This window comes from Ixodes scapularis, unplaced genomic scaffold (genome assembly GCF_016920785.2).
Source record: "Ixodes scapularis isolate PalLabHiFi unplaced genomic scaffold, ASM1692078v2 PGA_scaffold4__175_contigs__length_147842914, whole genome shotgun sequence".
Classification (NCBI taxonomy): Eukaryota; Metazoa; Arthropoda; class Arachnida; order Ixodida; family Ixodidae; genus Ixodes; species Ixodes scapularis.
The window spans coordinates 134,760,786-134,782,485 of NW_024609879.1; the positions used below are offsets into that span (position 1 = coordinate 134,760,786).

Sequence of the window (21,700 nt, forward strand, 5' to 3'; positions counted from 1 at the left end):
ATAGTCATACGCGCACATAATCTCACTTTATATACACGAGAAGGTTTAACTGTCATACATAATTGGTCGTAATTACAGAAACCTGACGAGAAATAATACTTTATTACTTTAGTAATTATAATACTTTAGTTAATACTTAATAATTAACACTTCATTAATTGTAACACTTTAGTTAATACCTAATAATAAATATTTTAGTAATACAATACTTTAGTTAATACTAATATTTAATACTTTAGTAATTATTTCTTTTTCTTTTGACCAAATAGAAAAGATTTGAGAGATATTGTACTCGTGAATTAAGGGTTAAATGACCACTTTGAATTGAGCAACTGTGTGAGTATTTGAATTTATGTATATTGTACAACACGCTAAAACGTACTTCACTTTTGGTGATCAAACAGACTTGGGATGTCTCACGATGGTGACGGTCCACCAAACAGCGTAACAAACAGTCCAGGAGCCAGTTACTGTAATGCGAGTGATGGATACATCATGGCTCCTTCGTACCACGTAAATAGCACTCATATATTTTCAGTGTGCAGCGCAGATCAGCTCGAGGCTTTTCAAATGTGAGTCACATTTCATACATAAATTAGAGAATTGAGGAAGTACTGAAATAACGGGAACATGAAGCACTCATAACACCGTCTCTGAAGTTGCGTGTATTTCTCGGATTATATTGTCATTTCCAGGACACTGTGAGCAAAACATATCTTTAAAATTACCATTATAAAACAGAAATCTCGGATTCCCACCGAGTTATATCATTTGCGCGAAGATCTCACACACCATAAGTATTTCTTTATGTACAGTTCTGATATTAGGAATGCGCGTTTACGCATAACGTTCTAGCTTTCTTTATTTTGTCAGACCTAATGTAGAAATTGACTATTACACAATATAAGTATTTCAGGGATTCGTTTACCGCCGCCGATTCGCCATTTCCCACGTGGTCCATCAACAACCCGAGTCCAGCCTGGTTCTTTCACGGGAGCGGGATTCCGCTCCCAGTTTATTCGTACAATAAAACACAACGTTACAAAACCCTCAATCTAAATTACAAATACAAGCGACATTACACAAATATTTACAAACGCACGTTAAGCCAAAAGCTAAACACAAAGAAGGCCCCCACGCCTCGTGTCCCGCGATATCCTAGATCCGGTCGCCACGCACCTGCCTGCGTCTCGGTCTCGTCCGAAGTTCTAAGCGGCCTCTCGCCCCCTGACCTACCGAGTATATATCGATCGATGGGTGAGGAGGTTTCTCCTCGCCCGCCACGGGGCGCCTGCAGCGCCATCCAGTGCTAGGAGAGAAAGCGGCACGTCGGGAGCCGAATTCGAGATCCCCATCGACCCCGCGGCGACACGACCATGTGACCCTGTCTGAGGCCAGGCAGGTACATAGCTGCCTCGAGGCCAAGGTTGGCAGAATGGTTTTATGGACGCCCTCGTGAATGCACGGAGCGCCATAGTATCTAACGTTAAAGCAACTTCAAAAGTTTGTGGTTTATTTTAAAAAAACCTGTTTCGGTATCGCTTAAAAATGAAGAACTTTGGGTGAATCAAATGAGAAATAACAAAATGTATACATATAAAATGCGAAAATATTTATATCTTTTTTTTTGGTATAGAAGAGCACTTGATTTCATGGTTATTCATTAATGCACGCAACCTTATGCAAAATCTTTATATACTTGACTCTTGACCAGACTTGGACCGTACGCATTACAAGTAATGAAATTACTTGTAATCGATTACTTTTTTTAGTAATTTTGTAATCAGTTGATTACTTCTATTAGGCAGTAATCACAAGAGTAATCTGATTACTTTTTGAAGTAATAAAATTACGTGTCTAACCGTTACTATTTTTCCATACCCCCCCCCCCCCCCCACACACACACACACACCTTTCTTTTCTAAAATGACAAAATAGGTTTTGCTTCTTTTTTCGAACAGAAAAAAAAGACGATTTTTGAGGATTTGTAGGTAACGAGGTCAACCGCTTTGTATGTATAGTTTCTGCGGAATCTCCGTTTTCTGTTTTTTTTTTTTTTTTTTCGAGCTGGGATTGGGATTTGGATGCCTCAGGGAAGCCCCAGTGCGTGACAAAGGCCACTCAGTGCGAAGTTTGAGGGAGGAGAATGTAGCTTTGTAAGTCGTTCGCTCAAACTAGCCCCCTCACGCACACACACACACAGAAATAATCATAATAATAATAAAAAATCCTGCTTACGGTACCTACTCGCAGCCCATAGGAGAACCAGAACCGAAGAATGTCTAAAGCGGATGCAAAATATAACAAATCCAGTTCAAATACACGCCAAGATCTGGTATTTTCCCTACGTGGTCTTTGCGACAAGCAAGGTTCCGAAGTTGGAAGTAGTTCATTGTTATGAGCGCTAAAGATGTAAATCTTCACACAATAAAGTAATCGGAAAAGTAACGGTTACATCTTAAAGTAATGTCCAATTACTTTTGCTGTCGAGTAATCAAGTAATCTAATCGAATACTTTTTAGCCAAGAGTAATAGTAATTGTAATCGATTACTTTTTTTTAGTAACGTGTACAAGACTGCTCTTGACTCAGTTAAAGCGCGTTCGTATGTTTGAAAAGCTAAAATAGAACTCAATTGTTCTTTACTTTAAACATGTTGCAACAATTACAAGCTAGATCTGCCATTACCCTGCAGGAATGCTAAGTTTAGGTACTGAGAAAAATATGTATTACATAGTACCGGCCTAAAAATATATATTGCGGCGTTCCGGGCACCAGGCAATGGTTCCCGTTGAGTGGTGGAAAGTAAAAAAAAAATATTATTGATACGTCTCGATTTTCACCCTCATTTTTAATTTATTAGGCTTCTTAGATTATTAAAAAATACTAGACCCAAATGTTGTTCCTTTTTTGTTTGCCTCACTGTATTCTTCCGCACACACCTTTTAATAGAGTTAGGTGTCACTAACAAACACTAAATTCTACCACACCGTTTCCCTAGATTCTTTGGAATTCTACTACAAATACTGTCGTTTTGAAGAGTTGCTTTGCAGCGTTTTTCTCCATACACATCTAAATAAAGCCTGCTGCCATTAAAAAGCAATATTTTCCCACAGCCTTCACCGTGACATATGCGAAGGACGTTCAGCAATTTAATGAGACTTAACAAAGCTTCGCACTAGTTCCGTGTTATGTGTTTGGTTTTCAATTTAGACATATACTTTTATTTTTTTATAGGGACCCGAGTATCAAGTGCCTGAATAATACACCGCCAAGGCATAGCAAGAATTTAACGGTCAACGACATAGAAAAAAAAGCAGTTTCTCCACAGAAATTCTGCGAATTAAAACACCCCGGAACGAACATTACATATCAGGAGGTATTTCTCTTAATAGCTTTATATTATAACACCTTTAAATGTATTGACATCGGTGAAAATAACCGTTCTTTCTCTAGCATTATAAGGACGAACAAACAAAAATGGATTATGACTTGATTCGCTGTGATATCATATGCATGAACAAGGAGAGAAATACTCTGACCGTATACATGACGCTCCTGATAACACTATATGTTCGAGAGAAAATACTTCATTGGTGAGTCTTGCCCACGTGCGATTTCGTTGAGCTTACTAGAAATGCGTTCAGAAGATAATGACTTGTATGTAGAAGCTAATTCTGCTAAAATACAGATAAGGAATATATATACCATATCACGGAGTTAGTTACTTATAAGTGTAGACAGACCGCGCGTAGCGGCTGCCAGATAAAGTCCTTCCACCATGGTTTCAAGCAGTGGCACCAGATGGATCCTCGATACGCGGGCTAATGGGAGCCTATGGCGGGCCCGGTTTTCCATGCTTTTCTTTGAAAGGCATGTTTGCTTTTAAAGTCGTTTACTGAGTGCGTCACGTGATGTAGAACTTATCCCTTGCGCTACACGTGTTGCTTAGAAACTTCATTTTTATTGACTGTAGTTGTGTGCCTCAACGGCGAGAATAACGGTTTCATGAACGCACTGAAGCGGAGAGATTTCTGGCGCGGTGTTCAAGCCTGCGACTGTCAAGAACACAAGCAGACGTTCCCGAATAGGAAAGGGCGCGCCGGGGTGCCACGGAAACGAGACACTATTTTGGTTTCGCTTGCTTTTTTTTTTATTTAGTTGCGCTGTCCGGACGGTGGAGACGCTGTCGGCTGTGGCTACTGCGACGCGCGCCAGCAGGACTTTCTCTGGTCGATCGCGTCGCGAAGTTCGCCGTGCTGTACGCTTTCACCTTTATACGTAAACTGTAATACCGCTATGTATGCTTATTTTCGCGAATTTCGCGAATTGTAGAATTCGCAAACTTTAGTGGGCGCGAATATTTCTATTTTCTCTGGAGGCGAATTGCAGACTTTAGGATTCGCGAAATTTAATAGTCGCGAATGTGACCCCGCTGCTCAACTCGCGAAAAACCGGGGCAGCGAAAATAAAAGGTTTTACACTATCTTACACCGTGACCCACATAAGCATTACACCGCGTGGCAGGCGTTCCTCCGATAACGTGTTTAAGGAACCTTCACGCGCGCTGACCCCCCGTCTTGCCTGCTATGATCATATTCAGCCTAAGAAACAAAGGGCGTGTCTCCTTAATGTCATGTGCTTTGCTGAGCTATTTATACTCAGGCGTTGTCATCGATCAATGCGACTATTTCAATTACCGCGCTTTCATAGTAAGGCGCCCTTAAGTAAAGCCGCATGTGGTTTCTCCGGCTCTCAGTAGACTAACCGCCTAATTCAGAAACCTCACTCAAACTTCACTCAAACTGAAGGGCCCCTCTACTTCCTCGAGGAAGGCGCGAGGGCCGGCGCGGGCCAATCGCGACGGCGGATCCGCCCTCGCGAATGGCCAGCGCCGGTCCTCGCGCCTTCCTCGAGGAAGTGGAGGGGCCCTTCAGTTTGAGTGTAGTTTGAGTGAGGTTTGTGAATTCGGTGTTAAGCATTGTCCACTATCGAAGACTACACTCTTAGAAAAAAGGGTATGGATAGTCCTCCCTTAGGAGAGGAACGGTCTTGTAACCTATGTTCCTTTAGAAAGGGAGAAACCTTCGTCCCTGAAGCAGGGGAGCAAAGTTCCTCCGTCACTTGCATCTCAATATGGCGGCCCCGAATCGAGCAAATCGAGCCCAATAAGGCTTAACGAGGACGCTGCGTCTCTTGTACGGGACGAAAGCAGCAGCACATGAAAGCGTAACACGAGCTTTCTGCAAACTGTGTTTATTTCCGAAGCCAGATTCCCCCCACAGGTACAGAAACCTGCGTTTCAAAAGCAGTTACTCAGCCTTCTCGTCGACAGCACTGCGATGTTAAACGGAGACAAGCGATACCCAGTCACTTCGCGCACTTTGCGTCTTACCTTCGGTGTTCCTCGAGTCACAATTCCTTCGTCAACCGCACATCACGGAGAAGGGCGAACTCACTCCGCGAAACTAAAAACCGTTCTCGAAAGAACAAACTTGAAGCCGCTGTGGCCGCTGTTTATCGCATAGCGCGAAAGAAGGTTAAATCGCTAGCCACCAGATGGCGGGGTCAAGCAGAGTAATCGCAAGTAGCTAGGCTAGGTGGCGCTAGGTACCGCCCAATTCATGTTCTACAAAAAATAATTTGCTTCTCTCAGGCCAATACTGCGCTTGAGGACCCTCTACTATACACACATTACACCCATTACACTTATTACAAGCATCAGGTGAACATACATTACGCACATACAAATATCAATACAACGGATCAACACACTAAACCGAACACTACACCTGTGCCTTGCGTTTCCGTCTTTTATACTGGTCGTTTTGAACGTACGGAACTTTTCGGTGACTCCCTAAGCAATAAAAAATATTCCCAGCATGTTGCTTTTTTCCCAGCAATGTCATACCTCTGAGAGTATTTTGAATGGCTCAGGGGTTGAATCTCTTATTAAAACGTAAACGCTCGATCATGGCGTAATTATTTGAAAGCCAAAAAATCAAGCCGCTCCAATGCGGTTCGAAGCCAAGAGTTTGTTTCCCCACACGGCACGTCGTAGCCTGTATTTCTATTTGTTTTTCTATTTGTGCTGTTCGCGCAAAGCTGCAATTGCCGTCTTGAATTAATCTCTGTAGAGCGGATATTCAGTCAGCTGGAAGTGATGCTTCACGGACTGAGAAATCGCTTTTCGATCAACTTGAATGCAGTCAAAGCCGCCACTTGCGGCAGGTGTTAAGTGTACGGAGCTACGCCGTTGCGAGCCCGAAAACTTCTAGCGCTCATCCCAGCGCGCCACGGAGGGCAGTTTCTCCGGCAACCGTATAGTATATTTAAACAGCAAAATAAAGGGTAGCTTTTTTTTTTTTCGATTTTACCTACTATTGTTTTTAATGCCGAAATTCCATACTGTAAATATACGTACTTTACGTCCCGATTTCGTACTGTTCAGTCCTTGCCCCTGAGCGCAATTGCTCTCGGGGACGAGAGAATTCCGACAGTCACATTGGCCACAGTACGATAGGAACTTCTACAGTTCAGACCAGCGTTCCAACATGACTATCCGCACGTTGATCGATTGCACGTAATCCCTCAAGTGGTATTAAACTTTTTAATGTAAAGCGGAATGTCAAACTGCGACACCCCGCCCCCTCCGATCACAACCCGACCAGCGGCATCAATGCCCAACAGCTTACGATCTCATCTTATTTCTTGTTACACCACTGATACGCGAACACATGGTCACATCGGCGATAATTCCAGTCTTCTGTTCACAACCCGCAACACTGCCATCGCGATGTTGCAGCTATGTTGCTGACACGCACAAAGACAAAACCACGTTGAGCGCCGGTTGCACTCGGCATCGGAAAACAGAACCGAACTCAGGGGGGAAGGCACCCAGGCAGCCGGCAGGAAAACCTGCCTGTCTTGGACGCAGTTTCTGATATTTCCATAACGTCGAAAACGTGGACACAGTTCCGCGTGGTTTCGCTACTGTAGTGACTGTAGTGCTGTAGTGGCTGTAGCGCTGTAGTTCCGTGCCGCGCGAGTCACGCAATCCGGAGACGGCCATCCCCCAGTGTATGTGGCGCTGCTGGCACTGCTCCGGAACTTCGCTGTTTCTAGCGGCTTCGTTAGCTCGTTTGATAAAATTAGTGATAAAAACGTCAATGTAACCGAAATGTTCTGGACGTTTAAACTAGAAGACGGAATTACAGGCGGCCTTCGCTGCTGCTGAAGCTCAATCAACTCAACAGCAATTTTTTAAACAACGTGCACGACCTGCTCGAAAAACGAAACCGAAAGACGATGAGTCGGGAGGGCGAAAGCTTTCTCCCGACTGCCTGGAGAAGGAGAAAAACGTTTCGTTCCTCCCCTTGTCTCGTGTCCGCTTGGGGGCGCGTCGGTAGAAGGGAGGAAGACGCGCCGTTGCTACTTTTTTCCTCCATTTTTTCTAAGAGTGTAGCCAAGTCGCATCATTAACAAAATGAGATAAATTATAGAAATAGATCAACACGCAAAACATCTCGTATTTATCGACATAAGTTTCGCATATGCCTCCTAATGGCAAATTGCATTTGTCGTTTTGGAGCGCGCCGGGATCAGTTGACAGATATCCGAAATGAAGCATGCGATCCGAACGAAGTCGTTCCGCCTTCGAATCACCAGTGGAACAAGACCGCTCCTTTGGAATCGGCAGGTGCCATCCCGTCATTCACCTTCCCGTGAACCCCCTTTCCGCGGTCCCGGATCTCGAAGCACTCGCGGTGCCAACAAACGCATGTTCAACGCACGAGCGAAGTTGATCCTGACGTGAAGGATGCATGTCGATAAGCGATGTGCACCAGTGTAACCCGCTTTCCCCTTCATTGGAATACTCGTAAACGGTGTCCATGTACGCTCGAGTTTCGGCCTCTTCTGCGGAGGTTCGACAATGCAGTCGCTTTCATGCGGGACATAGGCAATCCTCGTCGTCGCTGCTACTCGAGACGCTGCTGCTCGAAGAGCTGCTCGAGAAACTTGTCGACGATCTGTCATCAGGCAGCAGCTGTAAAGCGGGTGGCACTAGGGCACTTCGCGAGCGATCATTACGATTTTTTCCGAGGCGAGATGCCCAGCGAAAAAGGAAGTCACGTGCGCGCGCCGAGGTCTGGTCAGGCTGGCTTCCGGTTGAATCCGCCGAAATCGGCGGGGCGGCTTTCATCGAATCCGGATCGAGATTTGGGGTGAGAACTGACCCAAACCAAAAAGGGGAACACGTCCGTCTTGATCCCGATCGCTCAGTGAAATAGGCGCGATCAAGAAAAGTCGATCACGGTGCACTCCAAAACGATCAGTGGAATTCGCAATAAGGAAGCCGTCAAAGTAAAGCCGTATTCCTACGAGAGATCAATCCGCGAAGGAGTATGCGTGACTTCACCAGCGGGCCTAATTCCTTCACCACCTTCGTCGTTTACACTGTCGAGATGCCGGCGGTGAGGATAGTAGCGTTAACCGTCAAAATTAGCGGTTTCCACTCTTTCCATAAAATCTTTAAAAAAAAGTCGTTAAAATTACATCGATCTTAACGATATCTAACGTGGACTGTTTGTGCAACAAGAGTATCTCTCCGTACCTCCACCACAAAGCTCACATCACAGCGCTGCTTCCAAAGCTTGGCGTTTGCGTCGGGTGATTCGTGCTCCGGGGAAAAATCAGTCGAATTTCTCATCGTGGAAATAACAGTTAACAAGCATTATGCATCTTCGTTTGTCAGTTGTGTTAGCGAGATAAAATTTGGCTCTACATCTTCGCATATTGACCTATAAATTCAGAGATGTATAATGATGAACAAGTCAACTTTCGTTGTCACTCTTTCTGTTTTACATTTAATTTAATTAGCATTTCAAGAACAATGAGAGGCCAGAATTGCTTCCAAGTACCGTAACAATCGTAGTCACTTTTTGCCAAGTCCTGGCTGCATTGTTTAGCCGCTCCAGTTAGATGCTTTCGTAAACAGTTTTATGCACCAGAATTAGATAAATATAGATTGCCGGAAATATGTTTTAAACTCTCAAGTACAAGAAAAAGTTAAAGCCTTCCTTTTTGTGTATTACACCGCTTAAATTACTATAGCATCTATTCTAATTTGATGCCATCACTACAATCCTCTCTTCTCTAAATGTCATCATGCTGGCGGTTACTTTCAGTCATTTGATGTTCTATTGAGTGAAAACGCCTTTCTGCGGCACGAAGTTTGTTATTGTATGGAGGAGGAATGCGCTTACCCTTCTGAAATTATTTTAACGCATCAACGCAAAAGACAAAATTGTTCTTACCAAACATGAGGTTAGAGTATAAACTACTTGGAATCAAGCCATATGCAAGAACTAGATTTCCTCCTGAGGGGCTGGCAGGCAGGACTTAGGAGTGGTGCACCTACAAATGAAGTTAATTAAAAAATGTTAGTAAATGAAGTCACTCCTTTTGATTATTAGTCCCTTACATTTTGTCCCTGTGTCCGTATAACTGACATGTACAGACCACATTAGTGTATCTTTCTCGGAATTGGGAAAATAAATATATTTGAATTAAATATCAAACCGGCTGTAGATTGTTTTTTTCGGTTTTAACTTCAGCTCGCTTTAGCGTCTTATACGTTTCGTCAAATTATCCTTGCCAAAAACGTTTTATACGAAGGTGAGTCAAATGAAAACCTTAAACTTTGGAAATTGAAATAACGTTTTCAAATAGGGCGATATTGTCTTTGAAGTTGGCCGTCTTCTTACAAATACTTAAAATAGCGTTCAGCAGGTGGTAGCATCATGCAGGCAGCGTGTGCGACCGCACAGAAGCCGCGTAAAAATGACCTCACACTCAGGGCAATACACTAAAGAAGAAGCTTTCTGTCACTCGTTGTTTAGGTATGGAAGGAGTGAAAACTATTCAACTATGTTGTCAAATTAAGCTGCGGTATGCTGACACAATCTATCACTCCAGCAAATGTACAAATGGACAAGGAAGTTCCAAAATGACGCGAGTTTTGTATCATAATGTTTGAACCCTGAGACTGGGAAGAATACTTGAATATACGTATATTAGAGGGACAGAATGAAGGTAGCAGACAAGCATTTCAGACCCTCCTCGATAGGGTCAGGCAAGCCTTGTGGTTGCCTAATCCTACCGTCTGTTTCATTGCAGAGTCTGAATGCTTGACAATTGCAAATTGTCGAGTGACGGTGGATGATGTACCTCTGCTTAAAAACGCTAGTCCCAAATCTCGTCCTAAGTGGCCACAGCCTTTTTACCAGTCAAAAAGGCAGTCAGGAAGCATTTCCGCTTCGATGAAGAGGTGCAACAGGCGGTGCGCATGGGAGACATTTCAAACAACCGAGTGATATCTTCTACGGAAATTTAAGCTCTTGTTAAGCGCTGGAAGGTCTGCATTCAGAAGAATGGAGACTATATTAAAAATTATACAGGTGTGTACTACTTTTACTTAAAAAAAGGTCGAGCAGAAATGTATATTGTTTTCATTTGACTCACCATGGTACTCTGACAGACAGTATTTTTTTTTAGAGCGCAGCTCTTAGGCGCTTGTTTCCGTGTAAGCGGCATCGCCGTCGTCGTCGCCGTAGCTGACGGCGTAACCTCCCCGCTAAATTTAGCGGGAAATGGAATAGGTGTTGAGGTCACGTGGCCTCAATTTTTCGCCTAAATTTAGCGAGGAAACTGTGGGAGCAGGGGCTAGGGTACGGAGGAGGAGGATGGGAGCGTACGCAGGAGGGGGAGGGGAGGCTACGGAAGAGGAGGAGAGGAGGAGGAGGTTTCAAGGAGGAGAGGGGGAGGAGGAAGGGATAAGGAGAAGGAGGGGAGGGTATGGAGGAGGAGGAGGGGCCTACCCTACCCTCCTCCTTCTTTAGAGCTGCGCTCTAATTTCGCACTACAGAATTTTGTAAAAATCTTTCATCTATTTTTCTTTATCTTTAAAGGAAGGCACGAGGAAATATACTGATAGCAAATCTTTTAAGTTGCGGTTGCTGCGAATGAAAGCGTAGAAAGCGTTTGAGGCATTTTTGTGCAGACATACGAAAGCGCTCCGAATGGATGTTCCGGTCCAGGCATTTGTGTTACAATCTCACAGGTGTTTCATATAAAAAAATAGTATCATATCGCCCAATTATGCCTTCTGATCAGATATCAAATGATCTGGTTTAAATCATTCATTTCGTGTTGAAACTCTTGCAAGCTAATTTTATATAGAAACCCTAATATTACTATTTATTTTCAGATATGCGTCAACAAAGACTGCGTATATATTCCCACTGGCTTGAAGACCTTTGCAACAAAACCAAAACTAGCAACAGAATTCACTTCACCTTAACCAGTGAATTAATTAATCACATTTTTCCGGCAGTCAAGTTCATTTAAGAATGTAGCGTTCGTAACAAGTTCACTTTGAATAAATATTGTTACTAATTAAACATGTTGTAAGTTTATTGTTGGTTTGTCTAATATTCAATGGCATAGTACATGCATTTGTGAGTTTATCCTTCCCCAGGAAATATTATGACAAAATAGAGAAAACAGGGCAAAACAAGTTTATTTCAAAATGAAGTGAGAAAAAAAAAAGCGAAAAACATTAACGTATTTAAGAATTTTTCGCCGTCTAGCGTTTAAAAGAAAACGGAACTTTCACCCTCTGAGCTGAACGAAATAATACGGAGCGCAAGTTCGGCTGCTCCTGGAGCAAGGCTTGAGGTTACGTCAGAAAGCCAAACTTTGATTGGCTCCGATTGGAACGATAGTGGGTAGACTTCAAGGCGGCTTGCCTTCAGGTCTACCCACTGACTCTACAATCGGAGGTAATCAGAGCTCGGCGTTCTGACGTCACGGCAACCCCTGCGCAAGAAACAGAACATCTTTCACTCCGCATAGTTTCAAACGTCGCGGAGTGATGAAATATCGGTGGAAAACATTCGCGCAAGGGTTGGAGATGCAACGTATGCAGGGTCGACATGCTGGCTCGAAGCGACAACACAAAAGGGCAAAACAGAACGTTTTGTCTTTTTTTTGCCTTTGTCTCGGGTTTTAGTATGTTGATTAAAAACCAGGTTGCCTGCATCAAGTAAATTTCACCAACACACTCTACAGTTTATTTGCCCAATAACGTTGCCTTCAATCATATGCAGGGTGTTTCTTTGTGCGGTCTGTAATTTTAGAAAAATGGGGAGCTTAGATCACGTTTCCTTTATTCTGGGGCTGAGTTTCTGGATTCTTCGGGCCACGAAAAAAGAAGTGTCATTTATTACTGTTTAGGTAATATGGACCATTGACTATATATGCATTGCATATTAGTTACTAAACAAAAATATAGGATGTCCAAAGTCACCAGGCTCCGTCTAAAATGGACCGTAAAAATAGACGCTTCCACGTAGCAATCTAAACCTTTGGTGAAAGGCGTATTCAGGTCGGTTTTTCTTGTAGAATTAGAACGAGTAGCTCCCTTTCTGTAAAAAATAGGGCCAAGAAATAAGCAAAGGTCAACGGCGGGCGGTGACGCAGATGACCAAGTCGAGTTGCGGGGTGGGTTTGGCGCGCGTAATCATAGATGGCGTCGGGAGCAGCGTTCGAATGTGTAGCCGACCAGCGAAAGAAAGCAGACGACACGAAACAGAAATCCGTTGGCAGCAAAAGCGCTGTCGTGATGCAAACGCTTTTTTGGTTCCTTTAAGTTTTGCTTTTATTGTCCGCATGTATTTTTAGACCAAAGGTACATTATAAAACGTGTAGGCTCATTTTAATCGCCGGCGGTGGTCGCGAGAAGTCTTGATAAATAGGTAGCACCACCTCTCAATACGAGCGCCAAACACACCCCGCAACTCGACTTGATCGTTTGCGTCGCCGCCCGCCGTTAACCCTGGCAAGTTTCGTGGCAATATTTTTTGCAGAAATGGAGCTACGCTTTCTAATTTTACAAGAAAAGACCGACCTGTGAAATACACCTTTGACGAAAATTTTATATATTGCTAGTGCACACGTCGATTTTTACGGTCCATTTTAGGTCTAGCCTGGTGACTTGGGACACCCTATATTTTAACTAACTTTCTAAATTTTCACTTTTTTCAAACCTAAAGTAATTGGAGAATCGGAATTAGATCTCGTTATAGTCTAACCGTGATAAAAATATTGATAAAAAAAATTCGTAGGGGGTGCTACGGGGCGAGTTTTGTTATACTCGCCCACGGCTTCAAAACCGAAACTAATCGGTGAAACGCGGCCGTGGCGTCAATCTTTCCGTCCTGCGCCTGCTCTGTAGTCCGTATGTTATCTCTATTGGTGGCGTGATCAGTGGAACGCGAGCGTAAAGCGGAAGGATCGGCCTCACGAGCACGTTTCGCCGACAAAAGTTTCGGTTTCGAGTCCGTGCGCGAGAATGACACTTCTCGCCCTGTAGCGCCTACTACAATTTTTTTTTTCACAGCGGAGCTGTTAAGGTCTAGTTTCCCCAGTATCGTGTCCGCAAGCAAACAAATGTCGATACACAACTCCGGACAGCTGCCGCCATCTAAGAGCGACGGCGGCAACCTTTCCATCCTTTCCAGTCTGGCTTGCATACTTGAGGTCGGAAGGGCTTCCAGAGTTGAAAAGCTGAAAGTTTTTAAATAAAATTTCACAACAAGGCTATACTATAATGAGGTCGAGCGTGAATTCTCCAATATCATTAAGCCCCAAGAAGGGTATGTTTACTTATTATTTATTGCATCATGTTTATAAAAAAAATTTTAAATATTTAGCTCGTTAATTAACCTATTGTGCCTATTCTTGAGAGGGCCAGGCTCCGCAATTCAGCCGCAAGGCGAAAAAAAACAAATATAATTTGTTTTTAGATTCTGAACCTTTTTATATAAATATTATTTAAAGGTCCGTTCACTCACGTGCAACCGAGTAGGACGGAAACACACGAGGCTGGTTTTTAAGCCTCTTGCGATGACCCAACTGCTGAGAGTCTATTTCTACAAAGCATTTTAAAACGGGGTATTCTGGGATATTCTTTTGTGCATTGATAATTCAGAAATAAGGTAGTTACATGACACAGAGATTAGAGTAATCCTATAGTTGTTAACAAAAACATATGAAACAGATCTTTTCCATATAACACCCAATATTTCTTGAAAGTATTTTCGGCTATTTTCGGTAGAATGGTAGCTGTAATTACTAATCTGCTGAAAATCACCGCGAGTGTCATTCGAAAAAAAGAAAGCTGTATTAATAAAAAAAATTAAAAGGCGGTAGTAGCTATGTGAATGTACTATCGGGGAAAAATGAAATGCGAACAGAGGAGCGCGTGGCTCGCGGTACAGGCTGCGCCACCTGGAAGTGAGCCCAGGAGCGAGGGTGCGTGGCCTACTCCAACGTGTTCACGCCCCTCCCTCTGCGCTCCCCGAGCTTCAGCAGTGCGCCTCTTGGTGTGCTGAAAGCTATCACTGCTATCTTTGCTGGCTCAGCGCGTGCGGTGCAAAGAAGCTCGCCGCATTTGCCGAGCAGGCGAAGATAGCGGTGACAGCTTTCAGCGCACTGAGAGGCGCACTGCTGAAGCTTGGGGAGCGCCAATCGAGGGGCGTGAACACATCGAAGTAGGCCACGAACCCTCGCCCCTAGGCTCACTTCCAGGCGGCGCAGCCTGTACCGCGAGCCAAGCGCTCCTCTGTTCGCATTTCATTTTTCCCCGATAGTACGTACTTTCACACAAGAGAAACAAGGTATTATATATATGTAAATATTTTTGTTGACTGACGAGCTTAGAGCAGATTGGAAAGGGCAGAGGTTGTTTTGCGATTTTTAATGGCCTTTACCCCCAAGTCTCTTCCGGGTTACAAGACAAATAGTCGAAACAAGGTATAAAAGATACATCCAAATGTTTTGGCAACTTCGTCAGAACTATCTGATGAGCGATCGCAGAATTGGGGTGCAGACTGACGTTTACCAAGTTGATACCAGCTCTTCCGAGTTCTACTGAAATGTTGCTGTAATGATCTCTTAGATATAACGCAGACCATTCGTGGAGAATTGAATATTATAGAACTAAACAGGGGGATTGCGGTAAATAAAAACAAAGCAAAACATGACATAAAAGGTAAAGTATTGAAAGAGCATGTTTCTGTGGCTTCTTTTTTTAAATTATATATATTTGGGAAAGGACAAAATAACTTCCCACCGACAAGTACAGAAACAACAAAACAGAGATAGGACTCTAGGTTAAACGCCGAGCACTGAGAAGAAAAGGGGCACCCGACTTTACAGGGTTCAGAAGAATTTGTATTTTTTATTTACATATTATCTCTTCCAAGCAAACTTTCCATTGAATTTTACAATGGTCATTTATTGTCAATATGATCTGCGATAGCGACGTGGGAACATCCTGTGGCAGTACATTTTTCATTCCGTTACCTGCCTAACCTCAATTATGCATAGTGTGATTTATTTAAATTCAACCAAACTTGTCTTTGATCTTTTTCTTAACCAAATATGTATTGTCACGAATGAAAAATGTTGAGGTGGCAAATAACTGGAGAAATAAACGTTTAATGGGGAGAACTTGTGCCCAAAACAATATAGAAGAAGGTTAGCGTCGCAGGCGTCGATGTCGTCAAAACAGCAGGATCGAACGCTGGGGCGAGGCTGACCCCGCTCGCCATGCGGAGTCCTCTGTACCCGCGTGGGATTCTGGAACATTCAACGTAGAACATTCGGAACTCGATCAGACAACAATGTTCTCGAACTTACGAGAACACAAATTTGAAAGAATAAATAAGATAACATTCCGCTGACTGGAATCGGAACTGGACCTTCCGCACGACAGCCAAGCACGGTAACCATTCGGCCATGCACCCGCTCGCTCACCAACGCGCATGGCATTATTCCCCCTTTAAAAAGAGCATCGCCTCGATGTAGGCAGGAAATGAAGTAGCAAAGCAAACAAAAGTAATGGCGAAATACGGAGCTTGAAAACATAATTCTATTGAGCGTAGTATAAAAACGAAGTTCACAGTCCTTTCGATCGTAGTACGGCTTGAGGCGCACGACGTGGACGACATCCGGTCGGGGAGTGCGGCGAGATGAAGTCCGAGTTCCGTCGGGCATCACTTCGTAGTTCAGATCCCCGAGTCGACGAAGCACTTTGTAGGGTTCGAAGTAGCGCTTCAGGAGTTTCTCACTTAGACCGCGTCGTCGCATCGGGATCCAGACTGCCACACGATCTCTGGGCTTGAAGCGAACGTCAACCTGACGAAGGTTGAACCGGGCGGCGTTGATACGTTGTTGATCTTGAATCCGGAGTCGGGCTAGCTGGCGAACTTGTTCAGCTCGTTGAGCAACCACCTGTCCGTCGGCGATCCCATCGTCAGCTGGTTCGTGGGGCAGCGTCGCGTCGAGCATGGTCGTTACTCTTCGGCAATTCACCAGTTGAAACGGTGTTACTCCTGTGTTCTCTTGCACCGCTATGTTGTAAGCAAACCTGACGTAGGGTAGCACCTCGTCCCATGCCGTTCATTTTTCTGCGGATGGTCGGCGGTGGCTGGACGGTGACCGGTGCCACTGAGACGGAGGATATCTTGGGTCAGCTGGGCATGAACGAAGTTCCACGGTCTGTGATGAGGACTTCAGGGGCGCCGTGCCGGAGGATAATACACTCGATTAAAAACTTGGCGACTTAGCGATGAAAGGGCTTTTGTCTCGGCGCACCGTGTAAGATAATCAGTCGCGACAATTATTCATTTGTTTCCTTGCGTCGATGGTGGGAACCGGTTTGAATAAATTCATTCCAATTCGCTGGAGTGAGGTAGATGGCGGTGAAATAGGCGGAAGGTTCTGCCGGTCTCGTCGGTGGTTTTTTCCGTCCTTGACACTCGTGACAAGATCTGATGTAATGATGGGCTGTCTTCGCAAGCTTGGGCCAGTAGTACTTTTCGCGTATCCTGGCAGGAGTCCTGTTGCAGCCAAAGTGTCCCGCCGCTTGAAATATCTTTGCCCGAAGACTGGAAGCGATTACCAACAGCCACGCCGTGTTGTGGTCGCTAAAGTTACCCTTGTAGAGCACACCTTTTCGGATAGAGAAGGTTGGCAGTGTTCGTTTGAAAACGCGGGGAACGACGTTTTTTTGTCCCTCTAGGTGATCGATGTGTGCTCGTAGTTCAGGGTCGTCTCGTTGGAGTGCTGCCATGTCGTTGAGATCCAGAGCGCCGAAGAAACAGTCATCGTCGTTGTCTTCGGCGCAGGCAGGACCGGCCTCGACGGGAGCACTTGAGAGGCAGTCGGTGTCATTGTGATTCCGGCCGGACTTGTACACCACAGTCATGTTGAACTGCTGCAGTCGTAGGCTCCACTGGTCGAGGCGTCCGGAGGGACCTTTAGATTCGCGAGCCAGCAGAGCGAATGGTGGTCTATGACCAGGCAAAGAGGACTTCCATACACATATAGGCGGAACTTTGTTATTGCCCTGACGAGAGCAAGGCACTCCTTTTCAGTCGGTGAGTAGTTCCTCACGTTAGACAACGTCCGACTTGCGTATGCGATGACTCGTTCCGCCCCGTCCTGCCTTTGGACTAGTACCGCCCCCAGTCCGGTGTTACTGGCGTCAGTAGGAATCTGTGTTTCAGCGAACTGATCGAAATGGCACAGAATCGGGGGCGTCTGGTGTCTTCGTTTGAGCCTGTCGAATGACCGCTGGTGTTCTTCTGTCAAGTCAAACTTTATGGCGTCCTTCGTGAGGTACGACAGCGGTGCGGACAGCTCGGCGAAGTTCCGAACAAACCGCCTGTAGTAAGCGAAAAGTTTGAGAAATCTCACAGCCATCTTTCGGACGGCGGCGTAAATGCAGCTACGGCACGGGTTTTCTCGGATCAGGAAGAACACCTTTGTTGTTTATGACGTGGCCAAGGAACTTTAGTTCACCATTGGCGAACCGATACTCCGTTCGCTTGAGTGACAGGCCGGCGGTCTTGATGGCTTGAAGCACTGCTCGAAGTCGTCTTAGGTGTTTGTTGAAATCCTGTGAAAATACCACTGCATCGTCCAGGTAGACGAAGAAGCTCTGCCATTTCAGACCTGCCAGTACTGTGTCCATGACAAGCTGGAAGCTGGCTGGTGCTGTACAAAGCCCGAACGTCATTAGTTTGGATTCGTACAGTCCGTCGGGAGTGACGAAGGCAGTTTTTACTCGGTCGCGTTCGTCGACTTCAATCTGCCAGTAGCCACACTCCAGGGCCATCCACGAAAAATATCGGGAATGGCGCAGTCGGTCTAACGTATCGTCAATGCGGCGGAGCGGATAGACGTCCTTCTTCGTCACAGCCTTCAGTGGACGATAGTCCACACAGAACCTCAGGGGTCCGTCCTTCTTCTTTACAAGGACGACTGGGGACGCCTACGAACTTCTCGAGGGTTGAATGATGTCGTCGTTCAACATTTCCTGGACTTTATGTTGAATCACCTTCCTTTCCCTTAAGGAGACACGATACGGTGACTGGTGGATCGGGAGCGCATCGTCGTCAGTAATAATGTTGTACTTCGAAACCGTTGTTTGTCGTACCCATGATGCTGTGGCGAAGCACTCGTGAAATTCGCTCAGCAGGTCAAGCAGCCGTCCTCGTTCTGAGGCTGGAAGCTTCGGGTCTATGTCAAGTTCCGGGGGCGGCGTTCTCTCGTTCTGCGATGAAGTCGGCTCTTCCGAAAGTGCAGCGATTGCGGCTGAGTTCTAGAGCTCATTGATGTGGCCCACGGCGATGCCTTTCCTAAGGTGCTGCGGTTGTTCTTGGAAATTTGTAATCAGGACCATGGCACGCCCGTCTTGAAGTTTTGTTACTCCTCATACGACACCAATTGCACTTCGTAGAAACAACTGGAGGTTTCCCTGAAGCAGCACATCGCCGCAGGGATTTTTCTGATGCCGACGGGTACGAAAATACTTGACCACGGCGGTAAGTTCACGCGGTTTGCGAGGACTCAGACCACAGACGACGTCGCTTTGAGTTCCTCCGGTAGTGGAACATGTTTTCGTAGCGTCAGCCGGTTTGCTCCGAGGGCGATGACGGCGCCATACTGGAAGAGAAAGTCCATTCCGAGGATGACATCTCTCGCACAGTCTTGCAGACCGACGAACTTCGCAGGGCACGTCTTACCGTGGATCTCGACACGACCAGTGCATCTCCCGGCTGGTATGATGAGCTGCCCACCTGCGGTTCGGTTCTGAGGGACTTCCCACGGCGTTGCCGCTTTCCGAAGACGGCGTGAAAGCCCCCCATTCAGAACGGAGTAGTCTGCTCCTGTGTCCCCAAGTGTCGACGCGTAGCGGCCGTCGATGCTTACGTTGAGGTTGTTGGGAATTATTGCAGAAGCGTCGATCCGCTGCCCGTCGTCGGTCGAGTGAGAGGCCACTGGCGTTTTTGGAGGCTCTTTTCGTCGTCATTCTAGGGCAACTCCGCCTCCAAGGGTTGCCGCGCTTTTTTTCCAGGCACGACCTGGGCGAGAGGCTTTCACGACGGGGTCGGTGCATCGCCGAAGCTGGACGTCGTGGAGACGGCGACCGGGACCCGCGGTGAGGTGCAGGTGCGGTAGACCGAGGTCGTCGGAGGTACTCTTGTAGATCCCACGATCGGTCACCGTCGCGTGGGTGTGAGTCCTTTGGGTTGAATCCGCGCAGTCCTATTTGGTGGTAGGGACAACGGCGGTAAATGTGGTCGGCTTCCCCGCAGTGATAAATCAACCGGCGTCGATCGGCCGTCCTCCACACGTCGGACGTTTTTCGCAAGCTTGTTCTAGGCGGACGTGCGCCCGATCTTGCTGGCGTCGGGAATACTGCGGTGCTGGAGGTTCACGCCGGGGTGGCGCCGTAGACGGGTAAGCGCGGGACGGTGGTCGTCGGGTAGCTGCGGCGTACCTCAGCGTCGGTGGTTCGGGACCGGCGCTGAGGAGAACTTCTGGCTGCAGCGCTTCCTGAACTTCTTCCCGGGTCAATCTCGGCGATTGAGGACGAAGCCGGTATTGTGGCGGCAGGCCGAAGCTTCCTGATTTCCCCCCGCACGTCGTCCCAGATAATCTTGCGAAGGTTCGGGCTGTTGCAGCTAGAAGTCGAGAGGGCAGCGACGCCGGGAACTTGCTGGTAACGGGAGGCGTGTGCTTGAAGGGCACGTTCAATGTTTGTGGCCTCAGTAACGAATTCTCCGGTTACAGAGGAGAAATTCAGTGACAACAACACCGCGTGGCTGTTGGTGATCCCATCCAGTCTTCGAGAAGATATATTGAAAGCCTGCCGCGATGACCCGACGGCGGGACGCCTTGGCTACAGCAGGACTCTTGCCAGGATACGCGAAAGGTACTACTGGCTCAAGCTTGCGAAGACAGGTCATTACTACACCCGATCTTGCCACGAGTGTCAATGACGGAAGAAACCAGCGACGAGACCTGCAGGAATTATTCAGCGTATTTCACCGGTATTTACCACATTCCAGCAAATCGGAATGGATGTGCATGAATTGTTTCCGCCATGGACGCGAGGAAACAAATGGATAATTGTCTGGCAGATTATCTAACACGATACGCTGAGGCGAAAGTCCTTCCATTCCGGCACGGCGCCCCCGAAATCCTCATTACGGACCGTGGATTACCGTTCATGGCTCAGCTGACGCAAGAAATCCTTCGTCTTAGTAGCACCAGCGAATGTCGAACCACTGCGTACCATGCGCGAACGAAGGGACCAACGAAACGATTAAACAATATGATAGCTTCTGTACCAGGATAAACGAAAAAGCTCTTTAAGTAAATGAGAACTTGAAAGTTTTAAAGAAAGCAATTCTAAAGTTCCACCTGGTGAAATGCATTAAAAAACGATTTGACTTCTTTTTTTTTTAATTTTGGCCGTTTTTTACGATCTCTTGAGTTATTTCTTACGACTAGTATTTTTTCAACCTCTAAAGAGGATTACGAATTGTCTTTAAAAAAATAGTATATTTTTAGAGTTTATACTTACTTTCTTTATAAGGTCACGAACTTGTTTTCCGAGCAATTTTAATTAGATTGCAGGAACAACTGAACCGTTAAGAATTAAGACGTTAAGCAACCATCAGTGTATAGCTTCACATATAAGCTATCTGAAGATACATTGTTCTTGTAGGTCAGTTTCATGAAATTTATTATATCTTGCTCCAAGCGTGATAGAAATATTGGTTTTATATTTCTAGGTTGACTTTTAGAAAGGCAATGTCCTAAATTTTCTTTTAACCTTTTATATAGGTTTTCATGACGTTAACATCAACCGGATATGAATATTGCCTGACTTTTTTGTTGCAGTCTTGATACAACCAGTTTAATGTATATCTTTTGTTGCTCCAAACTTGTATCACATGGTTCCGACTAGAAACTTGCTAAGCCTTATCGAATACCCTTAAATAAATTAACTATATAAAAACTTAGAGCACGCGTGAAGCCCGGGGTTGTGCTGAAGTTTCCACTCGTGCTGCTGGCAAAAAGCTGAAGATGGGAAAACGTTGGTTTCATTAGTGCACTTCCACACTTAACATGTGCTTTCAAACTTCCTAAACTTGAATAATTCAGGAGTTTGAGATGACTCACAACAAGTTTCGAACTATATATTTTATTTCTTTTTATTTTCAGTAATTAAAAAAGTATATTATTCATTCTTAGTTACTGTTTAACTTATTAGTTGT

General features: G+C 45.5%; 1 pseudogene; it reads left to right on the forward strand.

The window, feature by feature from the left end:
- Positions 1-11,361, forward strand: part of LOC120847018 — a 32,572-nt pseudogene extending 21,211 nt beyond the window's left edge.
- Positions 11,362-21,700: the final 10,339 nt, after the last annotated feature.